This window comes from Equus przewalskii, unplaced genomic scaffold (genome assembly GCF_037783145.1).
Source record: "Equus przewalskii isolate Varuska unplaced genomic scaffold, EquPr2 ChrUn-10, whole genome shotgun sequence".
Taxonomy (NCBI): Eukaryota; Metazoa; Chordata; class Mammalia; order Perissodactyla; family Equidae; genus Equus; species Equus przewalskii.
In genome coordinates this window covers 1,205,539-1,225,892 of record NW_027228747.1, presented here as the reverse complement: position 1 = coordinate 1,225,892, position 20,354 = coordinate 1,205,539, and the positions used below count along the sequence as shown (strand labels likewise).

The 20,354-nt window shown below is 38.8% G+C and overlaps 1 protein-coding gene across 9 annotated transcripts in view; it reads right to left on the bottom strand.

The window, feature by feature from the left end:
* Window positions 1-20,354, bottom strand: part of GATAD2B (GATA zinc finger domain containing 2B) — an 89,050-nt gene that overhangs the window by 66,373 nt on the left and 2,323 nt on the right. The window contains exon 2 of one of the 9 annotated variants that reach the window (XM_070607483.1): window positions 10,689-10,784. The exons of the other annotated variants lie outside the window; for them this stretch is intronic. The gene's annotated coding sequence lies outside the window, so the exon portion shown is untranslated. The remainder of the gene's footprint in view (window positions 1-10,688; window positions 10,785-20,354) is intronic. 9 annotated transcript variants of the gene reach the window in all.

Sequence of the window (20,354 nt, the reverse complement as noted above, 5' to 3'; positions counted from 1 at the left end):
GCAGAATAGGTTTTCAACAATTTAATCACCTATTGCCATAATCACTTCAATAGGCCCTAGCTGTTAGAACACGGCTTCTCAATTTAGTACTGTTGACACTTTGGACCAGATAACTCTTTGTTGCAGGGAGCTGTCCTTTGCACTGTAGGATGCTTAGCAGTACCTCTGGCCTCTACACAATAGATACCAGTAGCACCAACACCACCAGTTTTGAGAACCAAAAGTGTCCCCATACACAGTCAAATGTCCTCTGGGGGACAAAATCCTCCCAGTTGAGAACCATTATTTTAGAGTAAACACCACCAACACAATTTTACCCTCAAGGAGGTCTGTTGCTATTATTACCAACAGTCTTGATCCTGCAGTTGAACACAAATACTACCAGAGAATGTCAGAATAGTGGTTATCTTTAGGGGTGGGGAAGGATAATGATTAGGAGGGAGCAAAACCACAATGAGATACCACTTCACACCAATTAGAATGGCAAGTGAAGACCTAATAAGTTTACTAAACAAAATTTAAATCTGTCGAATAAAACAAATCACCTCGCCCTAAAAGCAGAGTAATGGGATGAGGGGGAAGACAAAGAAGTGACCCATTTCTCCACCTTCTACGCGGAGGTAATCTTTTATAGGTCTACCTAGGTGGTCACCTTACAGAACTTTTTCTCTATGTATATTATACCTCAGTGAAAAAAAAAAAAGTTCACCAAAAAAACACAACACAAAAACTGATAAGCAAGAGAGTGGCAGTATTTCCTCACCTCAATGCTGCTAGAAATCAGGTGCAAGAGGTACAGATGGGCAGGGAGATAGTCCCTAAATACTGTCAAAATAGTTGACAGTATTTGGGTCCTTCCTTTAGCCATGCAGCTCCAGTTACCCCATTCCTTCTTACTCATAAAACTTTTAAGATTGATAATCACACGTGACGTCAAGGTCATGTATTCTGTTCACTGAGACTTTTGTACCTTTGACTTTGGAAGTTAAGAAAGACTCTTCAGGGGCCGGCCTGGTGGCACAGCGGTTAAGTCCGCACGTCCGCTTCGGTGGCCTGGGGTTTGCCAGTTCGCATGCTGGGTGCAGACATGGCACTGCTTGGCAAGCCATGCTGTGGTAGGTGTCCCACATATAAAGTAGAGGAAGATGGGCATGGAAGTTAGCTCAGGGCCAGTCTTCCTCAGCAAAAAGAGGAGGACTGGCAGCAGTTAGCTCAGGGCTAATCTTCCTCAAAAAAAAAAAAAAAAAAGAGACAAACAGACTCTTCAAAAACCCCTCCAACAAGAAAATCTCTAACTAGCCTTAAAGAGGTCTGCACGAAATCAGGCATGAACTATACTGGCTCCTAATGAAAACAGTTGCCTATCTCCAAGCAAAAACACCACTCAAACAAGAACTACATTCTCTACTCCAACAAGTAGGGTGTATAAAGGGGATAATCTGAAACAAAAAGGAAGGTAAGAGGGACCATAAAAACAGAAAGATTTGTGGGCCTCTAAGAGTGGATAGGATTTCCAGACCAAGAAAGCAATTCCCAATATTAATAACATCACGCTCTAACCAACTGAGCTAACCCACCGTGTGTACTTTCCAAACTGATTGAAATATTAAATGCCAAGGAGTATAGAAGAGCATCCTATATTCTACATATACATCCCAAGTTTCCTAGAGGAAAAAAGGTCATCAGACTAGATATTTTGTTTCGTTGCTTTTTATATCCAACACAACTTCATTAAGATCCCCTTTGGAAAGGTCTTTCAAAAAAAGAAATTGGTTAAGCATACTCTTCCAGTTAATTAAAAAAACACTGTGGCTATGACTTTGAAAACTAAAACAATCTCTCTTAAAATACTTTTTATAAGAAAGAAAAGATAAAGAGCACTCAAATCATCTGATTTTGCCTTTTCCATTTCTTGTCAAACGATGAGAGCAGAATAATCTTATGCAACCTGGGGAGAATGTGAACAATAGACAGCTACCTCAAATAGGATTACTTGACTTTTGGGGCTAAGCGTCCAGACTATCCAATGGAGTGCAAAGGAAAGATTAGTGCTTCTTGGGGAAACACTGATGACTAAGTCAGTCAATATTTTTCTATAAATAATCAAAATTACATCACGTTGCTCTGAAGTGGAAGCATCTGCTTAAGAAAAATTTCTTCTATAGGGACCCAGCACTATGTCTTTAAAAAATACTAGTTATAATGGATTCAAATGACCACTCCTGCTATATAGGTTAAGTTCCCAAAGCTAAACACTTGGCCAAAGTTTAATACACCTTGAAACTAAAAGAAGGATTGCTGAAAAAGATGCCCTTAATTCAATTAACTTTCTATGTTCGCATATTCAAATGCTACATTGTACTAAAATGCTGCTGGTTTGCTGAAAATTGTTGGAAATAAGAAACAAACTACCAAAGGACGAATTCCAGATCACAAAACTCTGGTAGGTATTTAAAACTGTCAAATATCCAAGGTTAAATTAGAATCAGATACTTTAATAATAAGCAAATTAAAGAGTGATTCAAAGGGGAAAAATGCATTAGATTTAGACTTACTCAACAAGATGAGACTACTACTGGGCAATCATTTTGAAAATTCCATGAAACTCAGCATCTAGCTGATTTTCCTTTGATTACAATATTCTTTCAAAAAACACAATCTAGGGCCCGGTCCAGTGGCCAAGTGGTTAAAGTTCCACACACTCTGCTTTGGTGACCTAGGTTCACAGGTTTGGGTCCCAGGTGTGGACTCGACTCACCAGCCATGCTGTGGAGGTGTCTCACATACAAAAAATAGAGGAAGACTGGCACAGATGTTAGCTCAGGGTTAATCTTCCTCAAGGTATTAAAAAAAAAAGGGGGGGGGGCTCCAGACCCACGGCACAGCAGTTAAGTTCACACGTTCTGCTTCTCGGCAGCCTGGGGTTCACCAGTTTGGATCCTGGGTGTGGACATGGCACCGCTTGGCAAAAGCCATGCTGTGGTAGGCGTCCCACGTATCAAAGCACAGGAAGATGGGCATGGATGTTAGCTCAGGCCAGTCTTCCTCAGCAAAAAGAGGAGGACTGGCAGTAGTTAGCTTAGGGCTAACCTTCCTCAAAAAAACAAAAGAGGATTCGCAGCAGATGTTAGCTCAAGGCAAAATTTTCCTCAGCAAAAATAATTTTTAGAAAATAGAGTTCTTTAAAAAAAAAAAACAAAACACAATCTAGGGATAATCACCTCCAACTTATTATAAGAATTCACCAAATAACAGCTCATTTGCCTAGTTACACCACCATTACTCTAGGACCAGAATTCATCTACACCACGTACTAGCCTTTTTCTGTGAAGGGCCAGACAGTAAAATCTTAGGCTTTGGGGGCCTTACCTTTGTGACTACTAATTGACACGGCAGCAGTGTGAAAGCAGCCATAGATAACATGTAAAGAAGTGTGATTATTTCCAATGAAACTATTTATGGACACTCAAATCTGAATTTTGTATAATTTTTGCATATCATGAAACGCCCTTCTTTTGACTTTTTTCAATCATTTAAAACTGCAGGGGCTGGCCCGGTGGCGCAGCGTTTAAGTGCGCATGTTCCGCTTTGCCAGCCCGGGGTTTGCCAGTTCGGATACCGGGTGCAGACATGGCACTACTTGGCAAGCCACGCTGTGGTAGGCGTCCCACATATAAAGTAGAGGAAGATGAGCACGGATGTTAGCTCAGGGGTAGTCTTCCTCAACAAAAAGAGATTAGCTCAGGGCTAATCTTCCTAAAAAAAAAAAACACAACTGCAAATATCATTCATAATCCTTAGTTCCTGGGATGGACAAAAACAGGTAGCAAGCAGAATACTGGCCTACCAGCCCTTAGTTTGCTGACTCCTTATCTATATTCTCTCATTTATTTCTATTAAATGTTCCAAATTTACAAAAAAGTATAGAGAATAATACAACAAATAACCATTTACTTTCACCTAGCTTAAGAAATAAAACATCACAAATAAAACTGAAGCTCTCTGAGTAATTATTCTAATCCTCTTTCCTTCCCTCTTTTCCTCACAGGTAATCACTACACTGAATTTGGTGTTTATCACTTCCAAGCTTTTTGAGTTCTTTTAGTTCATATATGCAGGTATAGCTATATAAAAAATACTGTACTGCACTCTTTGACATCAGTATTAAAAGGATCTTTTCGGACACCATGCCTTCTCAGAGAAGGGAAACAATAGAAAGAATAAACAAATGGGACCTCATCAGATTAAAGAGCTTCTTCAAGGCAAATGAAAACAGGATTGAAACAAAAAAACAACCCACTAACTGGGAAAAAATATTTGCAAGTCATATATCTGACAAAGGCTTAATATCCTTAATATATAAAGAACTCTCGCAACTCAACCACAAAACATCAAACAACCCAATCAAAAAATGGGCTGGAGACATGAACAGACATTTCTCCAAAGAAGATATACTGATGGCCAATAGGCACATGAAAAGATGCTCATCATCGCTGATCATCAGGGAAATGCAAATCAAAACTACACTAAGATATCACCTTACACCCGTTAGAATGACAAAAATATCTGAAACTAACAGCAACGAATGTTGGAGAGGTTGCAGAGCAAAAGGAACCCTCATACACTGCTGGTGGGAATGCAAACTGGTGCAGCCACTATGGAAAACAGTATGGAGATTCCTCAAAAAACTAAAAATAGAACTACCATACAATCCAGCCATCCCACTACTGGGTATTTATCCAAAGAGCCTGAAGTCAGCAATCCCAAAAGTCCTGTGCACCCCAATGTTTACTGCAGCACTGTTTACAACAGCCAAGACGTGGAAGCAACCTAAGTGCCCATCAACAGACAAATGGATAAAGAAGATGTGGTACGTATATACAATGAAATACTACTCAGCTGCAAAACAGAACAAAATCATTCCATTTGCAATAACATGGATGGACCTTGAGAGAATTATGTTAAGTGAAATAAGCCAGCGAGAGAAAGATAATCTGTGTATGACTCCACTCATATGAGGAATTTAAAACTATGGACCAAGAACAGTTTAGTGGATACCAGGGGAAAGGTGGGGTGGGGGGTGGGCACAAAGGGTGAAGTGGTGCACCTACAACATGACTGACAAACATTAATGTACAACTGAAATTTCACAAGATTGTAACCTATCAATAACTCAATAAAAAAAATAGAAAAAAAATACTGTACTGTTTTGCAGGTTTAAAAATTTCACGGTATTATATATATATATCCCCTTGCAACTCACTTTTTTCTTTAATGTCACCTTTGATATTTATCTAAGTTTATACATGTAACTAGTTCATCTTAAGTGGTGTACAGAATGCCAACTACGGGCATACCACAATTCCGTTGTCTATTTCCTGTTCACTCAACAAATTAATCACATATTATATGGCAGGCATTGTTCTAGGTGCAAGGGCTATAACAGTGAATAAGGCAAAATTCTTCCCTCCATGGGGTTTTACTCTGATGGACACCAGCATTTTCTCTTTACTGATATTATTTCCCTTTCCCAAGTGAACTCTCAAAAGTGGTTCTAAACTGGGGCTGGCCCCATGGCCAAATGGTTAAGTTCGTACGCTCCGATTTGGTTGCCCAGGGTTTCAGTGGTTCAGATCCTGGGCACAGACATGGCACTGCTCGTCAGGCCACGTTGAGGTGGCATCCCACATGCCACAACTAGAAGGACCCACAACTAAAATATACAACTATGTACCAGGCAGCTTTGGGGAGAAAAAGAAAAAATAAAACTTTAAAAGTGGCTCTAACCTAATTTTATCCAAAAAATGAAGAATATGAAGAAGAAAAAAGTCATCTATTTAAGTAAATGGAAGGGAAATCCTTTCCACTTCATTAAAGTTTGTTTAAAGACACTTTCTTGCCACAACTAGAAGGATCCACAATGAAGAATATACAACTATGTACTGGGGGGGCTTTGGGGAGAAAAAGGAAAAAATAAAATCTTTTTTTTTAAAAAAAAGACACTTCTTGTTAATCAAAAGAAATAAAACTCCAGGAATAAATTTCACCCCAAATATCACAATGGTTAAGCTTTCAACATTTTAAAATTAGAACCCCCTTCACAGTTGCGCCTTCATTCAGGCTTACACTACAAGTAGGTTAGTAGTGATGATAAGACAACTGAAGCCTCCATTTCTTTTCCTCTTCATTTCCAAAAACCAGTGTCAAGCAGTAAGAACAGTGGTTCTAGATCTTTTGATCAATCAACAGGAGGAAATATCTTATCCAAAACTTAAGAGAACTGATATTAACAGGCCCAGAAGACAAGCTTTGCTCCTTGGAAGCAAAACAACAGACTTCCTGGATAGGAATTAAGCAAAATACCACCACCAAGAATAAATTAATGAAAGAGTCTCCAACGGTCTTTTAATCTCAAAAGAGATGGTAACTTTGAACACATCTCATGCCCTTGAATTAGTCAAATTTCCTGTCACTCCTTAAGGATGTTTATGAAAACCAAGTTTGTTTCATTTTACTCCTGACAGTAAGCTCTGAATAGGGGATAAAAGAAAGAACATATGAGCAGCCATGGTACCACCAAACGTAATCCCCCTACTCTGACCCTACTCTGGGCAAGTGAAGCCCTACTAATAAGTGTACTAAACAATATTTAAATCTACTGAATAAAACAAATCACCCCACCCTAAAAGCAGACAAATGGGATGAGGAGGAAGACAAAGTAGCGACCCATCGAGCAAGAAAACTACTCAGAAAGGAAATCTAAGTCATATAAGGCATTTTTATTTGGCCATATCCATTTTAACATCCCCACTGCCTGAAAACAGTATGACTCTGCTGATGTAGCAGTGTTTGGCTCACTGCCTCTGCCTATTGGGAGTTCAACAAGAACTTTAGTAAGGAGTTTCCATGTTAGCAGTCAACTGGGAACTGTGCACGCTCCTTACTCCTGAAGTTGTAGTGATTTAAAAAGAATGTGGTAACAAGAAATCGACTTATTACAACTTTTATGTTTAGATTGACGATTGAGAAGTTTGAGGGACATTTCAAAGAAGAAAATTCTTCTTTTAAAATGCTTACTCCTCTGGACCTTGAGAGAAATTATGTTAAGTGAAATAAGCCAGCAAGAGAAAGATAATCTGTGTATGACTCCACTCATATGAGGAATTTAAAACTATGGACCAAGAACAGTTTAGTGGATACCAGGGGAAAGGTGGGGTGGGGGGTGGGCACAAAGGGTGAAGTGGTGCACCTACAACATGACTGACAAACATTAATGTACAATTGAAATTTCACAAGATTGTAACCTATCAATAACTCAATAAAAAAAAAATTGAAAAAAAAAATGCTTACTCCTCTTTCCAACAACTGGCTACAGTCACAAGGCTAATCAAAATCCAAAGATATCCGCTTTGAAAGGAAATGCTAATAAGGTACACAAGCGTTCCCAAAGGCGCTTGAAGACAGTTCGCATCACTGTCCAGCCACGCTACTTCCCTCAAACTTGGATTTAAATACAGTTGTTTTAGAAACTCTCACAGCCTGTTGGTATGAACATAAACTGGTACAAATTCTTGGAGGATAATTTAATAATATCTAGCAAAAATTTAAGTGTGCATGCCCTGTGGTCCAGTAATTATATTTCTAGGTATTTTACATATGGATATACTAAAATGTATAAAGACGTCTGTCAGATGTTTCACTGGAACCCCGGTTATGACAGTACACATATACACATAAACTAGAAACATCCTAAATGTTCCTCAAAGGGAACAGATTAAGCAAATTAAAGTATAACCATCAATAAAATATTACACAGCCACTAAAACAATGACATACACATTTGTCTCATATATGTATACATATATATGTGTGTGTATATATATACACACACACACAGAAGAAGAGTACAACATAATACTCAAGAGTTTGAGCTTTAAAGTCAGACTTTCTGATTCTGTAGCCCAGCTCCAGTACTTACTAGACATGCGACTTTAGGTAAAATCATTTAACCTCTCAGCACCTCATCTTTCTCATTTGTAAAATGGGAATGACAATAGCATCTACCTTTAGAGTATTGTGAGAATTAAACAAGTTAATGCAAAGTGCTGGAATACTGCCTGGCACAAAGAAAAGCTCAGTAAGTGTTCGTTATTAAAAACATATCCAAGGTATTAAATGGATATGGGCAAGCAATTATATTGGCTAAAAGAGAAGCAACAGAAGTTGGGATAGACACAAATAGAATAGCAAGAGATTTTTTTTTTTTTGAGGAAGATTAGCCCTGAGCTAACTGCTGCAGTCAATCCTCCTCTTTTTGCTGAGGAAGACTGGCCCTGAGCTAATATCTGTGCCTATCTTCCTCTACTTTATATGTGGGACGCCTACCACAGCATGGCTTGCCAATCAGTGCCATGTCCGCACCCGGGATCTGAACCGGTGAATCCTGGGCTGGCAAAGTGGAACGTGCACACTTAACTGCTGAGCCACCGAGCCGGCCGCAGCAAGAGATTCTGAAAGTAGAATTTTCAGGATTTGGTAAACCTGTCTCACATTTAGACTCAAGTTGTAAAAAGTACTGAATAAAGGTATTGTTCCTACTTAAGGGGCACCTGTTCCTAATAAGCTGGTTACTTAATTTATAAACACATTATGTCTAGTATTATAGTTACTTTAATACATGTGTTCTCTCTTCTTCTGGACTACATATCTTCTTGAGGACTGAGGTTGTCATTTATCTTTATATACTCTACAACACTTATGTATATGTCTTTCACACAGTAGGTATATCACAAATGTTCTGTAAATATAGGAATGGTCAGGCCTTTTCAGTTTCCCACAATCAGTGGATTTAAGTGGTTACAAAGTAAACACCTCTAACAGGTGGGACAAGAGAAGAGACATAAGTTTTCTCTTTATCACAGTAATAACCTTCATTTTCCTAGATAACCAGTCCAGGATAGAGAAAAACACCTGGAGGTCCATACTCCAGGTATTGGAAAAATAACCCCATATCACTGATCAGAGCCTTGGATTTTTTGACATAATTTGGGATTTAGGACTACAGAGGATTACAAAACAGACTTCATGAACTAGGTAATCACCATTCCCAAACTAACTTTAACAACCTAGTAGTACTCAAGTTATGTTTATTCAATGCTAAGATAGTAAGAGCAATGAAAGTCATTAAAGAGCAAAACTTGTAGGCAATAGGAAAGGTACACAGCCATAAAACCAAATATTCTTTCCCAATGTTCTGACATCCATGAAAAGATTTTCACCCTTAAAATTCTGATTTAAAGAATAAGTAAATTCTCTATGTACAGATTCGAAAAAAAATCTCCTATATCATTAAATAAAAAAAGCAAGATGTGGAAAACTACGCTACTTTTGTATAAAAATGAGAAAAAATAAATTCATATTTGCTTATATATATTATACATGTATAAAGAAACCCTGAGATGATAGAAAAGAAAGGAATAACAGTGACGGGGTTTAAAACTAGGCAGCTGAGAAACAATGAGAAACTTTCAGCTGTATACCTTGATTTTTTTTATAGATTTAAACCAAACTTATTAAGATAAAATGTTCCAGCCATAACAAAATAATTCATTTATAGAAGCAAAGCTATTTGGAGTAAACTTGATTTTAATGCCATAAAGAAAAGTACTGTGATCCAAGGAGCTAGGTGAAATAAAAACTCTGACAGGAATCAGCTGCCATTTGTAATAACAGTTGCTTTTATATTGTTTGGCCCATATAAAAAAAGCATGTGAACAGAAAAACCCGGCCTAAAACTCATATGGTATCTCAAGGGATCCCAAATAGCCAAAATAATCTTGACAAAGAAGAACAGTCAGAGGACTCACACTTTCTGATTTCAAGTTACTACAAAGCTACAGTAATGGAAATAAACTGTTTGATTTTTATTTGTGGCATAAATACAGACATATAGACCAATTAAACAGAATAGAGAGCCCAGAAATAAATTCTTGCATATATGGTCAAATGATTTTCAACAAGGGTGCCAAGACCATTCAATGGAGAAAGTACTGTCTTTTCAATAAATGGTACTGGAGAAACTGGATATCCACATGCAAAAGAATGAAACTGGACTATTACCTTACAGCATACACAAAAATTAACTCAAAATGCATCAAAGACTCAAACGTAAGAACTAAAACTATAAAACTCTTAGAAGAAAACACAGGGAGGAAAAGCTTCATGACATTGGATTTGACAACAATTTATTGAATATGACACCAAAACACAGGCAACAAAAGAAAAACTGGATCTCACCAAAATTAAAACCTTTTGCGCATCAAAGGACACTATCAATGGAGTAAAAAGGCAAATCACAAAATGGGAGAAAATATTTGCAAATAACATATAAGGATTAATAACCAGAATACATAAAGAACTCCTACCACTCAACAACAAAAAAAAACAAATAAAAAAGGGGCAAGGATTTGAACAGACATTTCTCCGAAGAAGATATACAAATGACCAATAAGCACAAGGAAAGATGCTCACCATTACTGATCATTAGAGAAATGCAAATCAAAACCACAATGAGATACCACTTCATACCAATTAGAATGGCTTTTATAAAAACAAAAATACAGAGCCAGTCCTGATGGCCTAGTGGTTAAAGTTCAGTACTGCCACATAGAAGAACAAGAAGGACTTACAACTAGAAGAATATACAACCATGCACTGGGGCTTTGAGGAGGGAAAAACAAAAGAGGACGACTGGCAACACATGTTAGCTCAGGGAGAATCTTTCCCTGCAAAAACAAACAAACAAACAGAAAATAACAAGTGTTGGTAAGGATGTAGACAAATTGGAATCCTTGTACACTGCTGGTGGGAATGCATATGGTACAATCAGTGTAGAAAACAGTATGGAGGCTCCTCAAAAAAATTAAACACAGAATTGCCATATGATCCAGCAATTCCAACTTTGGGTATATACCCAAAAAAACTGAAAGTAGGGACTCAGATATCTGTACAGTCGTGTTCAGAGCAGCACAGTGTGTTCACAAGGGCCAAAAGGTGGAAACAACCCAGGTGTCCGCCGACAGATAAACAAATGTGGTATATAAGTAAAATGGAATATTATTCAGCCTTAAAAAGAAACGAAATTCTGACACATGCTACATGGATGAACCTTGAAGACATTATGCTAAGTGAAATGAGCCTGACACAAAAGGACAACTATTGTATGACTCCACTTTTATAAGCTGCCTAGAGTAGCCAAATGCATAGAAACAGAAAGTAGAATGGTGGTTGCCAGGGGCTCAAGGGAGGGACAACGAAGAGTTATTTTTTAATGAGTAGAGATTTTCAGTTTGGGAAGATGAAAAAGTTCTGGAGATGGATGGTGGTGATGGTTGCACAACAATGTGAATGTACTTAATGCCAATGAACTGTGCAATTAAAAATGGTTAAAATGGTAAATTTAAGTTACATACATTTTACCACACATATACAAACTATGTCCTACGCTTACCATTATCTTTTTTTTTCCCCTTCTTCTCTCCAAAGCCCCCCCCCCCAGTACACAGCTGTATATTTTAGCTGTAGGTCCTTCTGATTGTGCCATGTGGGATGCCGCCCCAGCATGTCCCAACGAGTGGTGCCATGTCCACACCCAGGACATGAACCAGGCTGCCGAAGCGGAGCGTGCGAACCCAACCATTGGGCCATGGGGCCAGCCCCTACCATTACCTTTTAAACGAATGTCTAACATTTACTGAATAGTTATTATCTGCCAGGCACAGAGAAGTTAAGTAAAAGATATTACAGCTAGTATGTGGTGAAACAGAAATTTGAACCCAAGACTTCCTAACTGCAGAGCTACTCTTTCCATCATTACAGTGACTGAAAGTTATTCTAGTTTAACCAAACAAAACTTTCAAGTAATTAAGTGAAAAATATCCACTAAGAGTAGCACCAATACTAGACTATTTTCTCACAGCCAGATATCAGAATTCAATTTATGCACAACACTGAGAATTGTTGGTTGAGTAAGAGTGAGAGAGAGAGAGAGAATGACTGACAAAAGCTTTTCAGAATAACTAGAAAAAGCTAACGTGGCACAGCCTAGGCAGCACGTACAAAACGTGCTAAGTAGCCCCAGTAACAAAATTAAAATGCCAACTTCCAAAGCCTTCTTCAATTAATTCATAAAGCTATAAAACAATGAATAAAAACCTCACTGTCCCCCTCTAACACCTCTCAGCACCATAACAGTACCCCTCATACAGTTCTTTTCATACCCTCAACTCAGCTGAATCCAGAAGACACCACAAAAGTCACACGTAACTACAGACACTTTGAAGTTTTATTTTTTGATACTTTATCATATTATATTTTACTCCCTCCTGTGAATATTATCAGGAATTCAGCCAGCCAGAATAGAAGGTTCAATCTGGAAATGAAGACTGCTCAGATTCTAACTTTGGTTATACTCTTCTGTGTCATCTACCACTCTATATTTGACAAGATTGGGAACCTACAATTTAAAACCAGATAGACATCAAGGCCTTGGTAGTACAGTCACGCAACAATCAAAACAGTTCATAACAGGTGTACCTATTTATGTAGAGTAATTCATTAGATTTCAAAGAAATTTTTACACTACTATTTAGGCTAGCGAGGTCTTATTCCCTTGAACCCTCAAGGTTTTTCAAAGATGCACTTGCTATTTTTGAAAATGCTTTTGTCAACTGCAAAACATAGCCATAAAAGATCCTTTTCCAGTCACCCATATTCCTTGAAAGTTTTCAGTTCAATATTAATGTTTTATATAGAATTCTACTGGGAAATAACTCTCCAAGCCGCATGTGGAGTGCTAAAAATGCAGGCTAATGAAAACAGGATTGGATCTTAGCATAGTAAGAGACCCATATTCTTGTTTCCATTCATTTGGCAGAACATATTGAGATTTAAAACGCTCTAAAAAAGCAAAACTTTCAAATTCACATGCACTTAGCTGAGAAACTGAGCGTTCTTTACTACCTGAATTATAAAATGAGAAAAGAATGGCATCAGAGGAACATACTAATTTATATATGTACACTTAATATAGGCCACACCCTAGTACGTGGGGGTGGGGACTGTGTCATACTATTCACATCAAATTTCCATAGAACCTAATACAGTGCCTTTCAGCCAACCTGTTCAGGGCAATACACATGACCAACTGCTTCACCCTCTGATAGCAACACATCAATCGAGCCATAAAAATGTTACAGAATCATTAGAGAACTCCCCCTCCCTCCAAAAAATGTCATCCTATTGAGGAAATGTTTTCAGTATTTTTCACTGATAGCTCAAACAACGAGATAAAAGTTTAGAATTCAGGGGTAAACACCATTCAGGCAACTTTTGTGACTTTAAATGATATGGGACAAATTTCTCAAAGTTTTGTTTTGTCTTAATTTCAAGACCAACATATCACCTTTAAAGGACTGAAAAATCAAAAGTATCGTTCCTTCTCTCCTCTGACCCCCAGATCTGTCTGCATGTCTCACTGAAGAGAAAGAATGATGGGTTTTACAGATTTCTTAGTGTGATACTACCATCTTTACAGAAAGCAAGGGTTTCTTGCTCCTGGCTCAAGGGTTTCTCCTCACTCACAAAGTTGAAACCTTACTCTCCTGCTTCTAGCACGTTAGATGAAAGAAGGTGGGGGCAGCAGCTCAGTTACAGTTATCCTCTTGGGAACTCACTGAAGGTGAGGGTGAAGCTGGATGTACTGTGCCATTTGCGTTAGAAGATTCATGGGGGGAAAAATGACAGCCTCCATACCAGGGAATCTTCTAAAAAATATCTGGTCTGATGTCACCATACTAGTTCTCTAGAAAACCAGCACACAAAAGCAGTCAATTCCCTCATTCCAGAGTGATAACTCTTAAAAAAAATTCAATCCCCAGGGGGAGTGCACTAGGGGTGAAGTGGTGTACCTACAACATGACTAATAATAATGTACAACTGTAATTTCACAAGGATGTTAACTTTTATAACCTTAATAAAAAAAAATTCAATCCACAGAGGAACTACAAGGAAGCAGAATAGCAAAGTGCAGTATTTTCAAAGCATTCAGTAAGATCACTAGTACCCTAAGTTGTTCTTTCATAGTCAAATAATTTTGAGAAGCTCTGCATGCTTTAGCCATTCGTTTACCACTCCCAACGTACAATGTATATTTACACTTGCAAGGTTCTGGGAATTAATGCTGTAAAGAAATCTTCCTTAACTTAATTTAACCCAGAATTTTTCAAAACCCTATTTGACTATACAACTTTTTTCACATAAGACCTATTATTACTGAAGAGAACTATCATTGTTTTTTTTTAAGGCAAAACAAAGCTCTATAGAAACGTTAAGAGAATGATAAGATCACAACTTTTGGAGTCAGGCAGAGTTGTTCAATAATATTGGACTCACTTTTTTTTTTTTTTGCTGAGCAAGATTTGCCCTAAGCTAACATCTGTTGCCAAGCTTACTCCTTTTTTCACTTGAGGAAGATTACCCCTGAGCTAAGAGCTGTGTCAATCTTCCTCTCTTTTGTATGTGGGTCACTACCACAGCATGGCTGACAAGTGGTGTTGGTCTGTGCCCAAGATCTGAACCCACGAACCTGGGCTGCTGAAGTAGAGAGTGGTGAACTTAACCACTATGCCACAGGGCTGGCCCCATCACCATTTTTATTAATCTGTGAGATTCCAACAAAATGACAACCTCCCTGGGAATTGAGTTCTCTCATCTGTAAAATGGTTGTAATATCTCCCTCACAGAGTTACTGTAAGAATTAAAATAGCACAAAGCTTTACACAAAGAAAGTGCTCAACAAATGACTTGATAGTTACATTTTAAAAATTCCTTTTAGGGGCGGGCCCCGTGGCCGAGTGGTTAAGTTTGCGTACTCTGCTTTGGCAGCCCAGGGTTTTACCAGTTTGGATCCTGGGCGTGGACAGGGCACCGCTCATCAAGCCATGCAGAGGCGGCATCCCACGTCACAACTAGAAGGACCCACAACTAAAAACATACAACTATGTACTGGGGGGCTTTGGGGAGAAAAAGGAAAAAATACAATCTTTAAAAAAATGAAAATTCCTTTTAAGTTCTAAAAGTTGCAAAAATGCAAATTTTTTTAAAATCTGAGAAAAAATTACAGAATTCATGACTGAGAGACTCCTTGAGAAGTGTAACTTCCCAGGATTTTGCAATCTTTTTATCCACTAGAATTTGGGAAAGCCTGTAAATCTGCCACACTTATGATGATATACAGGAGTACACTACACCTACTCTGATGAAAATGGATATGAGCAGAACACATGTTGTAGAAGAGTATTTATTGCTTCAATGATAAAAAGAAAGGGCCTCATGGGGCCAGTCCTGTAGCCAAGTGGTTAAAGTTCCGCACACTCCACTTCAGCGGTCCAGGGTTCTCGGGTTCAGATCCCAGGTGTAGACCTACTCCACTCATCAGTTAGGCTGTGGAGGCGTCCCACACACAAAGTAGAGGAAGAGTGGCACAGATGTGAGCTCAAGAACAGTCTTCCCCAAGCCAAAAAAGAGGAAGACTGGCAATGGATGTCAGCTCAGGGTGAATCTTCCTCAACAACAGCAAAAAGGCGGGGGGAAGGTCTCATATCAATATGAACAAGAAAAAACGAGTTGTGAGGAAAGCTCAGCTTGTGTCAGCACATAATAATTAGCAACTGTACAGTGCTTTACAGTTTATAAAGTACTTTTATATGCATAATCTCATTTGATTGACAGAGAAACCTAACAAAATAGATAAAGCAGCTACCGATCCTTTCTTTCTTTTTTTTTCTTTTGAGGAAGATCTGCCCCGAGCTAACATCTGCTGCCAATCCTCCTCTTTTTGCTGAGGAAGACTGGCCCTGAGCTAACATCCACGCCTATCTTCCTGTACTTTATACATGGGACGCCTATCACAGCATGGCTTGCCAAGTGGTGCCATGTCCACACCCAGGATCCAAACCGGCGAACCGCAGGCCGCTGAAGCCGAACGTGTGCACTTAACTGCTGTGCTACTGGGTCGGCCCCTGATCTTCATTTCTAAACTGAGGAAATTTTGGCTTGGAGACTTCAAGCGATTCAACCAAGGTCACCAAGATGATAAATGGCAGAACCAAGACTCCAGCCTTGGTCTTCTGCCCCCAGAACATAACAAAAGGGGCATCTTCTGAATGTAAGCAGCATTTTCTCAACCCACAGGATTGTTCTTATTTCTGGATACCTTTTAGGTGACAGGCAGCATGCTAGGCACTGGAGACACAATAGTAAAAAGACATGGTATCTTTTTCTTTCAGGATGTTTATAGACCACTGGAAGAAGACAGGCAATATTTATAAATTAGAAAGGGATCAAAGAAAGCATATCTAAGTCTCTTTGAGCAAGTCACAGAAGGCTTCCCAGAGAAAGCAGCATTTCAGATGAGATTTGGAAGCTGATCTGGGAACAAAAACTGTATTTGCTCATGTATAAACTATAAGAGAGAAAAAGTAAGTCTGGATAGAAAGGCCAAGATGATAAAGGGTTTGAATACTATGCAAAGTTTAAATTTTACCTTTAAATGATTGGAAACTACTGAATACTTTTGAGAAGGGGAAGTAGAATAATCATATCTCTGTGTTAAACCATCTTGAAGATAATATGATTGAGTTTAAAAAGGAGCAAGACTAAAAGCAGACAGAATGTTAAGAGATCATGCCAATATTCCAAATAAGAGTTACTGTGGGCCTAAATTAGGAGACTGGCAATGAAGATACAGAAAAAGGTATAGATTCAGAAATATTTAGAAAGTAATGGATAAGAGAGAGAGAATTGACAATGATGCTCACATCTCTGGCTTAGGTGACTCAATGAATCACAGAAGGGGAACAGATGATGAAACTGTTGAGTTTGAGGTACCAATTGAATACAGAGGTGAATACGTCCAGCACACAGTAGACAAGCAGAAACATGGGGCTAGAGAATAGGAGAGATGTGATAATATATATGAATATATATGAAGATTTATTTACCATTTCAATGAGAAGGCAATTGTTTTTATCATCATTTGTATAATGCTTCATAGTTCACAAAACATTTTAAGATCCCATACTATGTTTATCACATTTCATACTTTTGTTATGAGGTTAAGAAAACAATTATTATTATTCCTATTTGATCAACAATGTTTACTTAGTATTAACTATATGCCAGGCATCGTTACTAGGCATTAAACCAAACACCAAAATAAATCCACACCTTCAAAGACCTTACATCATAGGAGGGGAACCAATAAGCAATAAATGTAACTAGAAAGTATGTTATAAAGTTGTCAGTACTATGAAGAAAATAGACCAGAGAAGGATTAGGAGTGAGAGGTGGGAGTTGAAGGTGCAATTTCAAATAGGGGTAGGATAAGGTCTCAGTGAAAAGGTGACATTTAAGCAAAGACTTGAAGGAGGTGAGGAAATTAGTTATCTGTATTACCTCTGTGGGAAAAACTAGCTATTTCCCATTAGAGGGAATAGCCAGTGCAAAGGTCGTAAGATAAAGAATGCAACTGATGTATTTAAGGAACAAGTCAATGTGGTTGAAACGGAGTGATCAAGAGGGAGGATGACAGGAGATCAAAGAGAAGAGGTGGAAAAGGACAGATTATGTAAGACCTTATAGGCCACTGTAAAGACTGCCTTTTACTCTGAGAGAAATGGGAATCCAAAAATTAGGAGCCTTACCCAAAGTTATACAGATAATAAATGGCAACGCTAGGATTTGACCCAGGATTTCTAGATTCTCTACACCTGTGTTCTACCATTACAACTGGTCACTTATTAGCCTACAACCTCCCTCCCAGGAAGTCTGAACTTAAATAAAAAAAGCTTTAACTTTATAAATACCTTTTAGGTAACAGATGCACAAGCTCTCCAGTTAACATTTCTAGTCCCCTGCAACCATAATGGGAATTTACTAATCCTGATGTCTAATCTAAATCCTACTAACATTCCAGCCTATATTTCGGGAGATTACAAATTCCACCTTCCCCTAAAATGAGACAAGATCAAGAAAGCTTTGATTGGGAGGCTTAAAGCATGACTTTCAGGTTCAAGTAACGGTACCCTGAATTATTTAAAAAATGTAGGGGCCGGCCCCGTAGCCGAGTGGTTAAGTTCGCACGCTCTGCTTCCGCAGCCCAAGGTTTTGCTGGTTCGAATCCTGGGCGTGCACATGGCACTGCTCGCCAAGCCATGCTGAGGCAGTATCCCACATGCCACAACTAGAAGGACCCACAACTAAAAATATACAACTATGTACCGGGGGGCTTTGGGGAGAAAAAGGAAAAATAAAATCTTTAAAAAAAAAAAAAGAACCTAAAAAATGTATACTAGCCAGATTTGAAAAGTAACAAGAGAATGGCTGAGAAATGTGGAAGTACTGTTACTTTCCTTGGTAGTTTTACTGGTTAGTATTAATAACAATTAAGTTCACGTGTTGTCAAAGAAGCCTCTACAATTACTTTGACTCTTTGAGGTCTGGGATTTGACCATTTCACATCCCAAAAGTAACAAAATATGTGTTCTTATTCATCTGTTGCTTTTGCTACTATAACCCAAAACTCGATGGCTTCTTGCCAGCTGATGGCATCTTAAGGCAATGGCAAAGACTACAGGATTTCAAGAGAAACACCAAACATTACCAAGACACCATCTAAGAAGTGTATCAGACAGGTTAAGCCCTTAATGACCCTGGTCATTCCTTTCCTATTGGATGAACTCAAACTATATAAGCATATTTCATATATCCATAAGAGAGAAGGTAAAAGAATATGAAAAGGGAGCATTTCAAATCAGATCTTCTCTTCAGAGGCTTTCATCACTACACAAATAAAGGAGGCCTCTGCTTCATGCACTATGGAGCCACCAAAATCCCCAACCAGCACCCACAGAAAAAGCATCACAGGGATAACTAAGGATAAACCAGACTATATGGCTAATAGAAGCTTCCCCACCAAAAGTCAGTGCTTTTCAGCAGAAACTGTACTTCCTTATGTATCTTTTCCCAGGCTTAGCCAATGCAGTGGAACTGCAACTTTGTGTGGCACTGTCTGATAGGTTGGATTTTTCCTAAGCAAGAGGTGGACAGTTTTACGCCAGGATTAGATTTACAGTCAATCTGGGTGTGCGTCTTTTTTTTTCTTCCCCTCCAAACTGCCTCAGAAAATGCCTGGCTATTGTGCCTTGATATGTAATGATGCAAGGCTTTAAGTACTGGAAGGGGTCTGGAAAAGAAAGTCCCTCAGTTCCACTTATGGCTCAAATCTTAATGATTTCTCCAGCAGTTGTTTTAATCAACGAAAGCTGGTTTAGTTTTTCTCAATGAACCAAACAATATAAGCATTCTGAGCTGAGTGCAGAGGGACTGCTTGTCAGCATGACTCTCAATAGGGTGGCTAACATGGAATATGGTCCAGAGTCTAGAATCCAGGACAGCACAGCGGCTGTTCCCTTACACATGCACCTCCAGCTTGGTGGGTAGGGGAGGTAAGGAAGGAAGAATCAGTCAACTGAAGCAAGAGGCCTGGTTTACATACGACATACAAGATATTGCTTAAAGCCAAGATGAATCCAGAGGTCTCAGGCTATGATTAGGATACTACTACACTGACTCTTCTTCCACACTGCTGTTCTCTAACCAAAACCTAACCTGGAGATCTGGCCAGGCACAGCCAGGAAAAAAAAAGGTGGGGGGAGGGGAGACATTTGCCCAAATCAAGAGAGGGGGGCAGCACACAGGCTTTTGAATGTACTTGAAGATTATGAGGTTCAAAACAAATTTCTCACATCTCCCTCTCCCACCATCCTGTGGCCTAATGCTAAACACAGCAGTAAAAGTTACTGCCAGAACTTAGATCTGAAGAGCTGATCAGGGAACCTGGTTAACATTGTTCCCAGACAAGTATTTGAATGCAGCCACTATTCAGACCCTATTTGGACTGCCTCTAAACAGGAAGTTAACAGACATCACACAGTCAGGGGAGGCAAACCACAGTGTCATAAAGATGGATGCTGCTGTCAGCTACAAATCACTCTCACCTCATCAAACGTGTTCTCAAGTAAGGAACAGGCAGGACAAAAGTCCGTAAGCCTCATCTCGTCTCAAACTGGGTCACTCAGCCTACAGGTCCAGCCTTCTGATTCCTGCTAATTAATACTTATCTACTTCATTCCTTAATACGATGACTATCACTACCACTAGGCTAAAAACTACATTCCTCTAAAAACAGAAGACAGCACTAGCAGATCAGTACTCCCATTAACTAATTATTCATA